This window comes from Amblyomma mixtum, chromosome 3 (genome assembly GCF_055824585.1).
Source record: "Amblyomma mixtum isolate Tamu chromosome 3, ASM5582458v1, whole genome shotgun sequence".
Lineage (NCBI taxonomy): Eukaryota > Metazoa > Arthropoda > Arachnida > Ixodida > Ixodidae > Amblyomma > Amblyomma mixtum.
The window spans coordinates 346,140,548-346,157,515 of NC_143014.1; the positions used below are offsets into that span (position 1 = coordinate 346,140,548).

The following is a 16,968-nucleotide window of genomic DNA, read 5'->3' on the forward strand; positions in this document are numbered from 1 at the left end:
AAGCAGCAGCTGTTGACCAGCAACCTCATCTATAGCTATGTGCATGCTTTCCTTCACATGGTTACTGTGATAATGCCTGTTTTTCCACTGAAGCTTGCTTACTAAAAATTCAACGGTTATATAAAAGTCTGTGTGTCAAAAATTAAGGGAACTTTGTTATGCTGTGTATATCAGGTGAACAAAAGAAGAATAAGGCAAGAACAGGAAAGTACTCTGCGGTTGCACCTGAATGACAAAAGGCATTCTTGATGAATGCGATGTCATGTTTAAACACTTTATTTCTTTTTATTGTACTAAATAGGCAGGACCTCAGCTGCGGTAATAAGGACGAGCACGCAGCATTCTGCTTAAATATGCGGACTGATCAGATGAGAGCCCAGATTTTGATTTATATTCATTGTTTAGATTCAAGGGGTTTAACGTCTCAAAGCAGGCTATGAAAGACACCGTACAAAAGAGTTCCAGAAATTTCGACCACCTCGGCATCTTTAACGCAGTTTCGCACAGCAGTCCGGACTCTGGACTTTCGCCTTCATCTAAATGCGGCCGCCGAAGCCTGAACCTAAACCTCGTTTCTCGGGTCCGCAGCCCAGCCTCATTAAAATTTCTTTCTCTCTCTCACTGGGCCACCGCGCCGGCTGGTTTGTATCCATGTAAGAAGAATTGCGTAATGAATGTATCATCGTAGTAATAAATATAATAAGCAGCTAAATGTAGGAGAAGAAATGCTTGCCAACCTTTCAACTTTTTTTCACTTTCAGGAACTTATTCTCAAGGTGCAACTTGGATCCGATAGATCACACAGTAAATTAGAATTAGTGTAAGCTTATTTTTATATCAGTGAAATTTTTCACATTTGTTGGAAATTAACACACAGATACCGGACCAACAGTTAACGGCGCTGCGCGCGTATACATCGACAACGATGATGCAAGTGTGCGGCCTTCGATGCGTTGCGTGCTCTCCTGAAAGGAGCGCGCAGACTCGAGAAATCGCACTGTAATGCCCCTCATTCCGCGCCACATCTGGCGGAGAAAATGCACGTGCGTGGCTCAACAAACGACACGCCGCGCTCTCGGATTATAGCGAGTTGGGCAAACCCGCAGTAATATGACCGCATATGATCGACCCTGCATAGTGATTGAGGTCTGCCGAGGTCGCGGCGATTTCTCCGTTCCTCAACCACTTCCTGTGGAATTTAAGGGCAAAAGAATAAAGATACGTTCCGTCCAACTGCAGTAACTCGCCCGCCAGCAATTGCTGCCGGCAAGGGAAGTGGGCATAATCTCAACATAAGCGAATATCAGCTTGAAGGAAACGCGTGAAGTCTAGAAATTTAGCTGCCTACAGAGTCTCTATACAACAGCTTCACGGAAGAGAGCCAACATACAATTAAAAGGTGTTTGAATGCGGCCTTTTGTGCAGGCGCCTAACGTACTGTGTGTGCTTGCTCGATCATCCGTATTCTCAAGTTTTTCTGCTCAATCAATCAAATGCATGCAAAGGTATGCATGTGGTGCTTCTCAAATATTATTCAGCATGTTTCAACAGTTATGTGCTTTTCCGTGTACTGCTCACAAAACAAGGAAGTCCACCGCTCATATCCCGCTTCACACTTAGACCATACACACACGTACAAGCGCGTGTCTCATCGCGTACTCGTAGCGGAATTTCCGGCGGTTCTAGTGAACGGCCTCGAACACAATGTTAATATTAGCCGGTCGAACCGACTTAATAGGCGAAATATTTCGTGAATTTGAATTCGAAGCATACGACTGTAATACGAGGAGAGCGCTTGTGTTTCCGGGGCAGTTATAGGATCCAGATACGATCGATAATGCACGCATGCACAGAAACGCACGTGCACGCACCCAGATGCACACACGCTCACAGATGCACATAAAAGCACATACGCTCGCGCGCGCACACACACATGCGCACGCACATGCAAACGCACACACGCCCACGCACACACGTGCGGAAGCACAAAAACGCATATATGCTCACGCGCACACACAAACAGAAGCACGCACAGTAAATGAACAAACAGTTAACAAATAAACAAACAAAAAACAGCGCGAACTGTCGGAAAAGGTGCCATTGCAGGCGACGCATACTATGTGCACCATAGCCTAGTCGAAATTAGGGCACGCGTCACGCTTAGATCGCTTAAGTACCCCGGTCCTTCTAGTCCATGTGAAAACGGCTTGTCGCCGAGCGCTGCCAACACAAACGTCCTGACAAGCATGGCTGCCCGCGTGCAACCCGAAACGGCTCAGCCAGAGAAAGTAGAACACGTTCTGGGCAGCAACGCGAGAATAACGAGTGCCTGTTGCGCACCTTGGCAACCCGCGCGCAGGGCGCAGGCAGCCAAAGGCAGAAAATCGAAGAGGCCCACCATGTAGCTACAGCGACATTCGTTGGAATAACATTCCCCACTGAGGTAGTTGCGCTGCCGCGATTAGCGACTCTACTGAATATGGCGGGGATACAATGCCCAAGGAAGCTCCTAAGGCTCGCTTCCGTTCGCAAAGATCTCTGCCTACTGATGACGGCTTCGAAGAGCCCCCGTAAACTCCTTGCCTTAATGCGAACAGGTCAGCGCAAACCTATGCAAGCCAAGGTGGCAAAGCATAGCCGCGAAGGCTGAACCAGCACGAGAGTAGAACAAAATGAGGACTTACGGCTTCCGAGAACAGGTGTGGGCCGGCTCCTAAGACAGTGAATGAGAACGTGCGGGAATGCACTGAGTCTTACTCTTAACGATGATGATGATAGCAATACTCTCTTCACCTGTGTTTCAAGCATTCCCAAGTTCACCGTATGGCTGCGCTTGGTGTGGATGCCAGTCAGTAATTACTCCCTTACTTTAAGGAAGAGAAACACGGAAGACGAAGAAATTTAACCCCGGTTCTCCGTCCACTATTCGCATTTAGCCATTAATCCAGATTAAGAGACCATTTTTGGTTTTTGCGCCACTGCTCCTGCTATTTAGAAAAACAGCTCAAGGAGGGCACTTGCTGCAACTTGGCATGGTGCCTCGAAAAATGCCGTCTTGCTATCGTTTGGCGCCATCATGAGTCGGTACAGACACAGGGATGTTTCTTCTGTTAATAAAAATTCTTGTTAAAACCAGACCGGCTGCCATATTATTCGATAGTTAGCAGCTTAACAAATTATTCAATTTTTTTTTATAATTCGTAAAGCGCGGTTTCCCTCGCCACTTTGGCTTCTAATAAGTTTTGCTTTTTCGAGTTGTTGCGTGTATTTGAGGGTTCGCTTTGCCTGCATGCTTTCGAAAGCACATGTGTTTTCGCACGATGCTGCCACATTTTGGCGAGCCACCGCGGCGAGAGTAAAGGTGTTTTCGAAATTCAAGAAACTGATATGACCATTCCTAACAACCGTCTACAAGTCTCTAATTACAACCAGTAACCTGTTATAGATAAAAATGTATTATTAGAAATATTTTAGGCGTAAACTAGTGAACATTGTTTACATGTTTTCTTAGGTGCACCGACGCAGGTCTTGTTGTGCCGCAGAAGCCGCCTTTGTACCTAAACAGCCTATCTTAAAACAAAAATTGGTCGAAGTTTCATGCGTGCTTGTCTTACTTTTTTTCATATTTGCCATGCAAGGGATTTTGAGGCCAGAAATGTGCGCTCAAAGGTTGTTTTCCTTGCTCTGTAACTTTGCACGTATTAAATTATCTGCATATTCTTCCACTTCACGCGACGTTTTTTTTTTTCTGTGTCGAAAATTGTTTGATAATACATTCTGCTTGAAGGTTTTTCTTGCAATACCTGCCTTTCGTTGTCTTCTCTCTGCTTTCACGTTTATACTTTGTATTTTTTATTACTTTTTCACAGAGTTTGAAATTTGTTAAAGCCTAAGCCAAGATTCCCGATAACTCTAGCCTTCACAACAATAGCATGAGTACGTAAGAATGTGAGCAGGGTTAATTGTTTTACTTTACAATTAACAACGCAGTGACTCGTTCGTATTCAATAAAGCGTGAGTCAGCAAACGACACGTATAATGTCTTCTGTACTGATGTCTTTTTCCAAGCGATCGTTTCTAAAATTAACGGAAAAGAAAACAGAGGACCTAACAGTATGCCGACATGAGTTTATGGATTCTGCTTCCAAGCTACGGAGGCCACCTTTACAAGGCTGAAGTGCAATAACATGTGTTAATGAGATTCAGGCGGACGGTAATGACGCTCAAGCGGACTAAATTAACCTTGAACCTTTAAATACGGTGTCCGAAATATTCGACAATGCAACCACGAGGAATAAAAATCTAGTTATGAAAATCTATTTATTACACGGCAGAAAATCTGAGCGTGTCGAAGAAAAAAAAAATGTGTGTCTCAGTCAGCAATTACGCTGTGCGTACTATCGCGATGGAAAGAAACGCGAACAACGCGACGCCTACGCTCTCCGCGGTTCGAATTTCTTTTCATGGCGCTTTCATCTGGGTGGTAAGAAAAAGACCTTAGGGGTCTCCTAGAATGCATCACGGAAGAATATAGCGTATTTCTGCTACCACCGAAGAAAAAGCGCGATGAAAAGAAATACGAATAACGAAGCGCCTATGCTCTCCTTTGTTCGCATTTCTTTCCATCGCCCGTGTTCAATACGGGAGCATTACATCACGTGCGCGAAAAGCTGTCCATCCAAGGCAATGCACAGCAAAAAATTATCTGTCATCTCGCGGACAGAGCACTCAATCATGTCCTGCGGAGTGGTTGTCAAGAATACAGTAATTCTATGCTTCAGGTCACCAACGATCAAGGTATCCCGAGAGAAAAAAGTTCAGGGGAGATAAGTCTGGTTAACTTGGAGGCCAAGCAGTCGGTCCACCGCCCCCAGTCCGCTGCCTGGGAGCTCGTATCCAAAACATCCACACAACGAGAAAATGAGTGTGGTGGAGCCCCGTCATGCTGACACCACATCAACTTTAGCACGTTAAGCGGAATATCCGAGGCTGAGTTCACGACCGCAACATTTTGGATGCGCTCGGCGTAGTTCCTGCCGGTGAGGTTCCCGTCAGTAAAGTAGGGGCCTACAATGCGTCCTTAAAATATCCCGTACCATACATTTGCGGACCATCGAACGTCATGTCTTTGCCCTCGTACCCAATGTGGGTTGGCGGCTGACCAATAATGGGCGTTGTGCAGATTTGCCGTGGAATCTCTGAAGAATTCATCGGTCCACATTACGTTGTCTAAAAATTCAGGGCTGTCCTAGCATTTCATTAGGCACCAGTTACAGAAATCGAGCCGGCGATGAAAATTAGACCCTCCCAGTGCTTGTTGCAGGCATACCTTGTACTGATACATGTTATGGTTTTTGAGAACTCTCCAAACAGAACAGAACCTGCATCCCAATGCATCGCCGATTTCTCTCACGCTTTCCTGTGGGTTAAGTTCACAGAGTTCAAGACGCCCGTTTCAAACTCTTCGCTGAAAACTGAGCCACTTCTTTAACGTTGAGGGTGCACCGACATTGTTCTAAGAAAACGACAAAAGACTTGTGAAAGTGCAGCGAAAGGCACACGGCAACCTGATTGCGCATCTTCGTACAACCGTGTCGCTAAAGTGGCATTCTTCAGCGCGCGCGTACGCGGTAACAATGCCAACCATTTCAGTGGTCGAAAAGCAGCATCCAACAGTTGCGGCCATGTCAGCGCTCAACTGAGGCGAAGACAATCTGCTTAAAAGGTGACCACTTCAAGACATTTCCTAAGCTGTCTCCGCTGTTTTCATTCATGTTTTATTCCTGTATACTTTGCGCCGCTTTATGCTGCGTTGCATGTGCAGTCGGCGTACCTTGGTCATCACTCGCGCCACGCATCAGCAAAGCATTTGCTCGCCGCGGGTGCCGTCGGAGCACCTTATCACTTTTCGTTGACGCAGCGCCAGCAGACTCGTCCATGCTCACGGTGTTCCAGCCTGGGTGGGAGAGTGCAGACCACGTGAGAAATTGACGCGAATGATCGACGTCGCTTTTATCCCAGCCACCGGAGTACGGTTTTCGAATGGTGCCAAAAATGGCCAAAAATAGTAGAGACACAGTGGCGAGGGCAATCAAGCTTTCGAAATTGTAAAGGCTAATATGGTTATTACTAACGGTCGGCTAAAAATCAATAATTGCAAGCAGGAGCCAATCACCAATAGTTAAAACTAACAAAATTTAATTTAAAACTTCACTGGTTAACATGACTCGCCTGTTTTTTGACGTCCGGCAACTGTGATATAACTATGCTGCAAAAAGCTTGTCTTTACCTCAAAAACTCTGTTTTAAAAAATTACTGATCACCTTTCTTGAAACACCTGGGATATGCCCCGCACAAGAACTATGCCCTTGAATAGCCTATAGCCTATAGGCGCGTAGCTATCACCTCTACGCTTGCAGTTCTCGTCAACAGTTATACTCATAGGTCGCTAGCACCTACCCGGTTGCCTAAAAAAAATGTTCTAAAAATATATGTTGTGGTGACATTATGTAAAAATGTGGATATAATGAGCCAGCATCCTGCACTCAGTGTGCTGTTTCTCTTTTTTTCTTTTGTTGTGACCCTGTCAGAGGTATTTTACCTCTTGTAGCACACAATAACGGTTTTGTTTTCTTATCTTCTGAATAAGGCTTTCGAATTTTACCTCTCCATCTGTCATGAGTTGAGGCAGGCAGTTTCGCAACCTCGTCGTAGAAGTCGGTTCCACCCTTGAACCCTGTACAAAGGAAAATAAAATTTGATGATTGCATTCGATCGGGAGGCCACGGTAAAGAAAAATCAGGAAGACAGAGTTCTCAACGGAACAAAACAAAACAAAATCAACAAGAGTCGAAGGGAGAGCCTCAATCCCTCAGGCCTGTCTCGTTTAGTCTGACGGAAGTGATGTTTCGTTTGCAGATGGTAGTTTACAATGTGACAATTAATTTATAAAAATGAAAAACCAAGGAAACCATCACTTCGTAGTCATTAGTTCACTACAATATGCCTTTTCTATTTATGTTAGCATAATTATTGAGTCTTTTGAATGAAAAGAGCTCTGTATGCTTAACTTTTTCGCAATAAAAAACGAAAAAAATTATACCGGTTTTCCTGCTCCTCGATTATCTACGAAAACATCGCTCCTAACTTTTTGGCCCTGATGACATAAAATAACCCACAAACAAGTAAAGTCCCTTGTAGGCTATAAAAACTTTAAAAAGTACTGAAATAAAATTTGAGCGCTAAAACTTATACCGAGGGCACTTCTCAAATCGATTATCAGTGACCAAGGCATGCAAGTGGTACGGGAAACCGGACAACTTCAGTGCCAATTGTAACTAGAGCAGAGTAAGAGTAAGGTTCGTTTTTCATGCTGCTTGAACGATCGAAAGAGAGCGCAGTCCAATAGACAAGGTGGGCGCAAATCAAGCCACGGTTCTGGCGGGGAGACAACACCTGCTGTTTCGTCGAATTTCATTGCTCTTTTGCAGGAGTTGCCACAAATTGGATCGCTTTTAGATTTTGTTAGATGGCGTACTGTGCTTGACATAGCTAGCCGCTCCACAGGAGGCAAGCGGAAACTGAATATCTCTGAACAATAGATGTGATACCTCAAACTGTTCGAAGCTTTTGCATCAAACGTTTTTTCAGCCCTTGTAACCCCTCTTCCCTCAAGACCTCACAATTAGGGGACGCGGAAATAAAATGTCTAATTTTTTTGCATTGCCTTTGCATTACAGGTAGCGGCTAAACTCATTTTATACATCGTCCTATCTAATTCTTAAAGGCTTTGAAATGCACCACTTCATATGTTTTGAAAAATCTCACTAAGTGTTGGTATAGATTCTGGCGCGCATACAAGCTTCAATTTCGTTACCATTGTTTCTAACAACTTCGTTGGTAAGAATAGAACGCCTCGCTCGTTAAGGCACATTGATCTCTACAACCGCATCAGGCCACAAGGAAGGTGACTGCTTCAGACCGCCGCAAAATGGCTTGCTGAGAAAACTAGGGTACACCGAAGCCTTCTGAGGGATGGAAATTTCGCACAGCAAGCTGACAGACTGACTTTAGGTCAGGTGCCAAGAACTACTCTTTAAGGAAGCACGCGTGGCGGCCTCAACTGTTCGAACCAGTGTACTAATTATTCCCTTGTAATTGACAATATTTCGTCAAGCGCCCCTTTAATTTTTTTTTGATGTGCCCCGTAACGATTGTGTTGCGGGCATCGGGCTGAGACAGGCTAATGCTACCAGTTGTATTGGGTGAGCGAAGTGAGGTGCTTACATAGGCATGGGTGAATGGATACTGCTGTATTCATCAAAAAGTGTAAGTACCCTTAACTGTGAAATTTCTGCAAAGCTGAGGTTTGTAACTAGAATCAATCAACAAAATTCAGCGTACCTAATGAGGTCGCTAATTCATTTTGATACCTTTTAAAGGCTTCTGTCTTCTATAATAATTACTAGCGTGCTGCAGTATATCAAGGAGCGCTCGCACCGCCGCAAGTTAAACGCATGAATCCGGCCCTCAATGCTGGGCCAGCCATACGCCACATTACTGTGTCATCAGGACACGTTTACAATGCATTAGCGAACGCATTATAGATTCCTCTCGGGCATATACGCTAGCCAGTAATGGCGTATTGTTTGTGGGTACACGCCCGATTCCTCACCAGAGGCTGGTCCGCTATATCGTATCAAGAAGGTTAAAGTTTCCAAAGATGAGAGTAAAATCTTAAGAGAAAGTCACGAACTCTGAAATCTTTCCTCCGACCGCCTTAAACTAGTTTGAACTGGTTCTGCACTGCATTACAACATTGAACAGAGACCTTTGTGGCAGCGAATTTCTTTTTCTTTTTGTGTTATAGACCAAATGCATTGAAGGGCCATCAAATTAAGTTATCTTGTAACTTACTGCTTTATGCAAAAAGCGTGTGCATAGTGACACTCCCATAGCACAATACATTACATTACTTCGCACATAAATTTCCACGCATAGAATTCCGGAATTTAAGGATAGGAAACCTGCTAAAGTACATTTCAGTTGTCATCTTTTTACAAAATACCAACCTTATGTTTTGTACAGAGTGGTTTATATTTCTATATATTCAAATTTAGCTTCTTCTGTGCCCTCGTCCAACAACTGCGTCTGTTATTACTTCCTTCATATACAGTCTTTAACCGAAAATTTGCATCCGTCATTTCTCGAGCATACATGATTATTCGTAATTTTTCGCGGCCCCGCTATAAAACATCGCACAGGCAAATATATAAAGGTGACTGCCATTGCGCACACCTCGCAAGTGACCACATCGCTCGATTTTTCGGACCTCATCCTCCCCGCTGCCAATATCCAAGCCGCCGTATAATGTGTACAGTCAAGCCTCGTGAACTCAAACTTCAAGGGAGATCGAAAACTTGATAATAAAGAGGAGTTGAAGCAAAAAAGGAACAGTTTAAATGACGGGGGTGATATTATCCGCTAGCTGGCACACTATGCGAGTTGTTGCGAGCTTGTAGCACTCTGGGACATTCTCGCAGCGCAAACATGAAAAATAGCGTTCACAAAACACACCTTTGCCGTCTCCTATTTTTCTAAAGCACTAACAGAGAGCAGCGCAACAAGTTGCGTACGGCTTGAAGGAAACAGTGGAAGAAAAAATATCGCCCCGCATTTCAAAGCGGGAATCTCGTATCCGCGACTGAACAGAGCCCAGCCCCGGCTCTTCCCTCACAAACTGTGAAAACTGGCGCTTTGATAGCAGGCAAAACTTCTCTCATGATACGCAAGCCATCGCTTACTGCATAAAAGGACGTACCCCCGGTTCTCAGGCCAGTTTTAAGAGAATATAGACACCTAATTTTAATGCGTGTTTTCTCCTTTCATATCATGCTTTAGACATCAGAATACGTGGATCACCGCGTAGTTTTCACGAACGGCCGCTAAAAGTCAAACTCCTCCTTTGATGGTATTCCACTCTCGTTTTCATCAACCGAACAATGACTGTGATGTGCAGCTGATGCTTAGGTGGCATGACGCAAGAAAAAAAAGGCAGTATCAATTCTGATATAATACTATAACTCTCTACAGTGCTTAGACCATGCTGCTTCGATAGCAAGAAGTACAACAAACGATGTATCAGCAGTTATATTGCCGTTTTTTTTGTGCCTCAAGTGACCTAAATATCAACTACACGTCACAGCCATCGATCGGTTGACGAAACCGAAACCGAAAAAGTCGCAAGAAGAACTTAGCCGAATACGACTGGGTACATCGTGAATACCAATTTCTAGAGTGTCGTTTGAAAAAAGAAAACACGCAAGCAAAATATTGGTGTCTATAGTCATTTAAGCTCTAGTCAGCAGCCCTAATTGCGAAGGTCATTGCCGACGAAGGTCCTCCTTGGATCGTTTGTCTGATTTTTTTTATTTTTATCTCCAGCTTGCTGTTTCGGGGCCTCCGTACATGGGAGCGGAGCAATTTCTGCTTCAGCGGGTTCGCCTGCGAGTGTGTACATTGTCACAACCCGTACGTTCGTCCGCGACGTGTCGAAGACACTACAGCTTTAGATCACGAGCTCATGAAAGTGTCCACCGCCCATGATGTGTGCACCCGAGGCGCAGGGAGATATTGAGCCATGTGAAGTTTCAGAATGCGCACAAAAATACTGACCCTTGGCGCCAACATCCTGGCAATTAGAAATTGAAATTATGTGTTGGGTATAATCAGATTTTTTTAAGTATCCGATATTTCGGGTGTTTTCTGGTTCCCTTGAGACTCCGTGAAATTTGTCGGCGACTCGGCGAAATTCATCTGGTAATAAAGGTTCCCTTTAAACACGTCCGAATCCTTTAGTCTCGGCTCCTTCATACCGCCCACACCAGCAGACAACACGCCGGCGAAGAGGACGGTGCGTCTGCACTAAATTAGATTGCTTAGATAAAAATTATGGAGCAGTTGTTTTGTTCTAAACGCAGTACGGATTTCATCAGTTGCAAGTTTTTAACACTGGCGTCACTTCAGAAACCGTCCTCACACGAAGAACACCTATACTGCCTGTTACTAGCGTGCTGTTTTCGTCGCTGTGAAATAGACATAATGAGTGCGATTCTGATTTAAAAAAAAACTACGTCACAATTTTATCGCTTCCTTTCTGTCTCATAACCACTCTGCGTTGTCGGTTTTTGTGACGGTCTCAGACAGAGAGCGAATACGGCGTGGCAAAAAGTAAACCTCGGAAGTCCGAAGCAGTGCTACCGAAGCTATTCACAGCTCTCAGATAAGCCTGACAAACGCCGAAGCGCAGTCGACAAAAATTCTACGGCAGCAAATCCCAAGCTAATCATCGGCCCATCCATCAATTTGATTTTTTGCACTTACTTTTGGAATTGCTTAGTTAGGAGTTCAACTTGATTTCTCACTTAAGCCTCTAAACCCTAAATGTTTGTCTGCTGTCATAGATATTTTTTTTTGCATTATTCACCATCTTTGTACAACCGAAAAGGTTGATATCGCGAGGATGCTCGGGTGCTTAGTAATGGACAAGTGTCCTGATATAAGGACGCCAGAAGTCTGCACCTAACAGGAAAGCGCCAAGCTCGACATAACGATCCCAATGCTAATGCGAAGGACGCTAAGCCTAAGCGAAGGAAGCGCCTGGGACACCACGAGCTGCCACAGCGCAAGTTTGAATCTAAACGGACGAATTGCGAACCCGCAGCGGAAGCGAGGAGCGCGACTAAATCGCCGTAACCTTCCTTATTCCATCTATAAATTTAAACTGAAGGGCTGCCTGACCTTTGCCATGAGTTTTTTGTTTCAGCTTCAGTTCTCTTTTCGAAGGCATATCGAGGGCACGACCTTCGTTGCAGGTAATAATTCTTTCCAGGAAAGTCCCGCGCGCGTACGGCGCACCTCCGGGCTCCTTCCAAATATACGGACAACGGTTATACGAATGTCCTGCGTTCAGGTTGTCGGCTGTCGCCTTGAAAATTCAGCTTTACTAGAAAACATGTACGGATGTTCATCTTCACTGAACAGCCTTCGTGCTTGCTTAGAATGTTCACTTTTGCGCACCGTCGCTGCAAGAAGAGTGGTTTGCTCTGCCAAAGAATCGGTCTAGTAGCTGCATTACTACCGAACATCTCAAAGCAGGATACTGAGCATAACGCTTCAATACAGTGCATGTAATGGTATGTCGATGCAGCTTCCTACGCATCGAGGCACCCTTCTCCTCGTACCACGTCCGAGTCCCTCTTCGTGTGCATTTTGCGCTGTCGCCGTCTGACCGCTTGAAGAGGGTTAAGGAGCTCTGTATAGGCACCATGGAAAGCGACGCCCGATGTCTGCTGGCGCCAGATTGAAGGAAAGCCTTGCTTTTTTTACCAGAACGGAATCATATTGTCACTTTGTAGTGATTGCAGTCCAGCGGTCAGTAATACAGCAACAAGGCTTGCAAAACGAAGCTCTTTATTTGGGCTGACTTGCGCCCGCAAAAGAACTGAATCACTCGGCGGAGGCGTAAGCAACAAACGTGCTCGTCAGTCGTCGATCTACGAATGGCAGCCGCTCGCGGCATCGCTCAATTTAAAGCCGGCAAGGAAACTTCGAGATAACAGGTCAAGATCATCTAGAGTAATCTGGAAACACCTAGATGCAGCTCTACATGGCTGTGATCAATCGAGATTAGTCAGATCGCTTCTCGCGTCACGAATAAAAATGATAACACCCCTTTCCTGCGGTTTTGAGCGCGAACGAACGGACACTAGAATGACACGTGGGAATATTTAGCATTACGAAAAGGCGCTTTCTTTTCTCGGTTGCCAGACTGAATGTTTTCAGCGTACCGAATATCCACTTAGTTGAGCGTGAAGTCCAGATACGTCTATTTCCCACATCTATATGTGAAACGCGGAGGCGAAGACGGGAAAATCTCGACGTTTACCCTAACGTAAGCTCGCCGAAATGCCATCGCTTTCAGAATCCGAGCACTCCGTACAGAAGCACACCTTGGTGACGTTATTCTCATTATAAGAAAAGAAAATGATTTTTTCGGCCGAAGTTAATTAAGCATCAACACATCATCGTTTTAGGCCGGTTTCTTTGCTTCGCCCGCGCTGTAACCGCACGTATACAAGCCGCCGTAGCCAGGCTGTTATGAGCATCCAGATTATTTTCGGCCTATACAACATACAATAAAGCATCATCTTGGCTGCAAGTTGGTGCCTACGCTAACTGCGACGTGCCCACATGGTCTTCGAGGAGAGCCGTACGTACTGCGTGGGCTAACCCAGCTCGTATCCAGCAACGAAAGTGTTAAAGGGATGAAGAACATAGCAGGTTGTATGTTGGAGCACACCTGAATGGGGCCCTCCTTCAACATTCAGAGGAAGAGCTTGAAGCACCAACGTAGAAGACCTTCCACTCACCCTTAGGGAGTATCCATGACACAATTCCATGACTTGCACCTTCAATTGGCCCTGGATGCATCAACCACCGTTACTTGAATGCTAGTTAACACAATAAAGTGAAATGTTGACACCACATATTCACTGTATTCAACAACAATCTTTTCATTTCGCTAAAATTTGATAAGCTTTTCTTATTGCTGTTTATTTTTTTTTCAGTTCTTTCTCATTAAAAAAAAATTTTCTTGCGCTGTGTGATACATACTCTTGTTCTGATATTGCACAGATGGCAGCGATGGCATAGTCTAAAAGCTGCAAATCCAATATCACTCACAGAATGTGTGTCCCGGAATGCACATTTATAAATATATGGAGATGGTATTAGAAGGAAAGCTGTTTAGGACAGAAACCTGGCACGGGAAACCAGTCCACGCAATCAGTCTCGCAATGTAAAAAATACTGACAAACGCTGAGGAGTGAACAATTTTTTTTTGTTTCACCAACCAGACTGTGTAGAAGAGGCAACATAGCACACAAGAAAGGTTGTTGAGACAAAATCCAAGTATTTCTCCTAATTGCACGCATTTAGGGCATTTATAGTGTATTGCTGCTATGTAGTTAATCCAGTCAACGCTAAATGATGATTAAGGGGCACCGTTTCAGTAAAGAGTATTATGCATATTCCAGCTGCGTTGATACTGCGATGCGGGCACGGGTGAAAATCTTTTCTTAATCTAGACATTTTGTTAGGAGAGAGGGTACCATGCGAAGAACACTGATGGCACAAACAAGCGGAGGCTTATATGTGCCAGTGCTCTCCGATTACGGGCACAGGGTTGAGCTTTTGGCTGAACTCTTGACTGCATCTATAACAAGGCTAATTAAGTGCAACTCAAAATGACAACGCAGTTCTCAAATAAAAAGTACCGGTATTGAACAGAACAGACAATGGCAATAAGGCTTTTATGATCAATAAGGACAAGGGCAATGAGGCTTTTATAATCGATAAGAAGGTAAACACCTGTGTTAGTGACTCTTCTGTATCCCTCCGTAGAAATGAAGTGTCCTTTCTTGACAGATTTTGTGACGTAATGTACTGTGCATATTTTCAGCCCTGCATTTCTAGCGGCCGTCTGTTGTTTGTTTAGGTGCCGTCTTAATTTTGTTACTGTTTTTGTCTTTTCCGTTTTGCTGTTTTTTCAGGTACTGACCGCTTTTGCTAATTGCGTTTGACTCTGCCTCTGCTACGATTGTAATTTCTTTTTGACTGCTTTTGCTTCTCATGTTTGACTCTTCTTTTGCTACGATTATTTGACACTGCTTTTGCTACGAGATGGCCTCCTCTAAGTTGTGTTATCAGAATCTTTAGATTTTTTGTGCAGAGGTTAAAGGTTTCTTGTCTGTTATCCTGATCTTGCTGCTTTTTTCCACGTGTTGGGTTACGAGGCATAATGCGATGAGTGTCATGCCTGAGATGTATGTTTAAATATGCCACCTTTCCATGCAATAAACAGTTGGTAGTGTGCGCATGTGGTGTCCCCTCTCTTGTTAGTGTCCTTGTTGCGCCGCCGTTCATTTCATCAAGCACCAACTCGCCCCTCAGGCCATTCTTCTGCAGAACATACAAGGCATGTGGGCTGTCCCTTGAGCGTATCAGCCGCTCGTACGTTTCTGCCCTGATGTAATGCAAAGGAGAGTCAGCTGCTGCTGGCGTCTACTGCTCTAACCTTGTGTGTACAAAGTGTCATGTTAAATAGAGTGAGTTTTAGAATACATGTGATATACTAGGGCCATGTAGGTTCACAAAAATGCTTTACAGGCTAAAGGTGGTTACGTTACATCCGTGCATGCTGCTTATCCTTGCGGCAATTTAAGCTGGTTGAAAGATATCTTCAAAAAAGCGAAAAACCACTACAGTGCAGGTAATTTCTGAAACCTTGATCTAGCTAGGTTGTAAACAGCACACATGAGAGAGCGTTCTGAAGCGGCAGTGTAGAAGCATATTGAAAAAAAAAAAAAACAATATGAGGAACCACTTCGGTAGCAGGCTTACGCTTCTGTAGATCTCTCATGTTCAGGCTGTTTTATACTATCAAGAAGTCTGGAGCCTAGCGGAGGCATAATGCCATCGAACATAAAACTCTTTAAACCTCTCGATAGCGTGATTCTCCCAATGTTTACGCATTTAGTGCCATGTTAGCAATGGAAATCTGCAAAAAAATACATATACTCCCCTGTTCATGGGAGGTGTGAAGAAAACCTGCTAAAATTCCCTGAAAAATCGCCAAAATGAATCCACGGAAGAGGTTTTTGCTCCTGTTCCCTACGACTAGTACAAAGTGTAAACCTCACTTAAACGCTAAAAAGTGTAAAAAACTTTGTATGATATATTAAAAGGCGATATGCCTGAGAAGCTGTTAAAATGGTAGAGTCTGCAGGAATGGCTCAGTACGCAATGCTTTTGAGATGATCAGGGCACCGCAATTTTAAACGAGACCTCTTACTGCCTTTTTTTTCAAACACATATTGAGTTTCTTCAGTAGAGCGGTCGCGAGCTATCTTGTGCGTTACACTTTTAAACAGTTTTTCCTTAGCTGCCTGTGACTTGCCTTTTACACATCATACTAAAAGGGAACCGAGAGGTGGGTTGTTGCATTTCAGGCGAGTTATCTGTTGTTTTTTCTAAATAGCAGTCTATCTTGGAGGTTGCGCTGTTCGCTATGTTAAAGCGTGACCGTCGACTTTGATTGTCGACAAAATATAGCATGAAGGAATAATGGCAGAAATTTATTTTCTTCAGGTTACCGGTTATTCTTCAACAACATTCATACTTCAGTTGAGTTCTAAGATCCTCAAAAGCTGTGATAGAGTCTAAATGTAACAAATATGCAGCAGTTTAACTGTATTTGAGAAAGTTGTCCCCCTATTGGTACGTGCGCGTATTATGTTCAGTGCGCAATACTAGTGAATAGTTGTCTGGAGAACATATTTTTCCTAAAGCACCTAGAATAAACTTTCAGGAAGAGCGGCAGCTTCTGTTACTAAAAAAAAAGAAATCACAGCCAATGAAGTTCACCGAAGCGGCATTGCCCTTGAGTATAACAGTAGTTCCACTCCACTTACAAATATGCCATAAGAAGTTTCATATATATATATAACGTGGGGCACCGTTCTACCAAACACCTTGGAAAATGCTGTTCAGAGTATTTTAGCAATATGTGAATCACAGTTCCGGTTAAATAAATGAAACATATTTGCTACACACTTCCAGCTGCTAAGTGGTTCCATAGGTGGCACCAGAGTAGGAGTGTAGGCTGAGAAGCGATGGCGGCTCCGACAGATGCGGAAAGACGCCAGACAACGCCACGCCCGCGAAACCGCTGAAGAACACGAATCGAGAATCCAAAAGAAGCGAGACCGTTTTTGCAGGCTTGTTGGTGCAATACTGAGAATGGTTTTAGCGCTCTCTCCTGTCAAATTGGTTTCTTCCTGTACTGTATTTTGAGCTAGAAACCAATTCCAATCGAAAAAGATATATGAAGTTACGCTTTCCCGTGCA

The 16,968-nt window shown here is 44.2% G+C and overlaps 1 pseudogene; it reads left to right on the forward strand.

The window, feature by feature from the left end:
- Positions 1-14,619, forward strand: part of LOC149356245 (uncharacterized) — a 63,676-nt pseudogene extending 49,057 nt beyond the window's left edge.
- Positions 14,620-16,968: the final 2,349 nt, after the last annotated feature.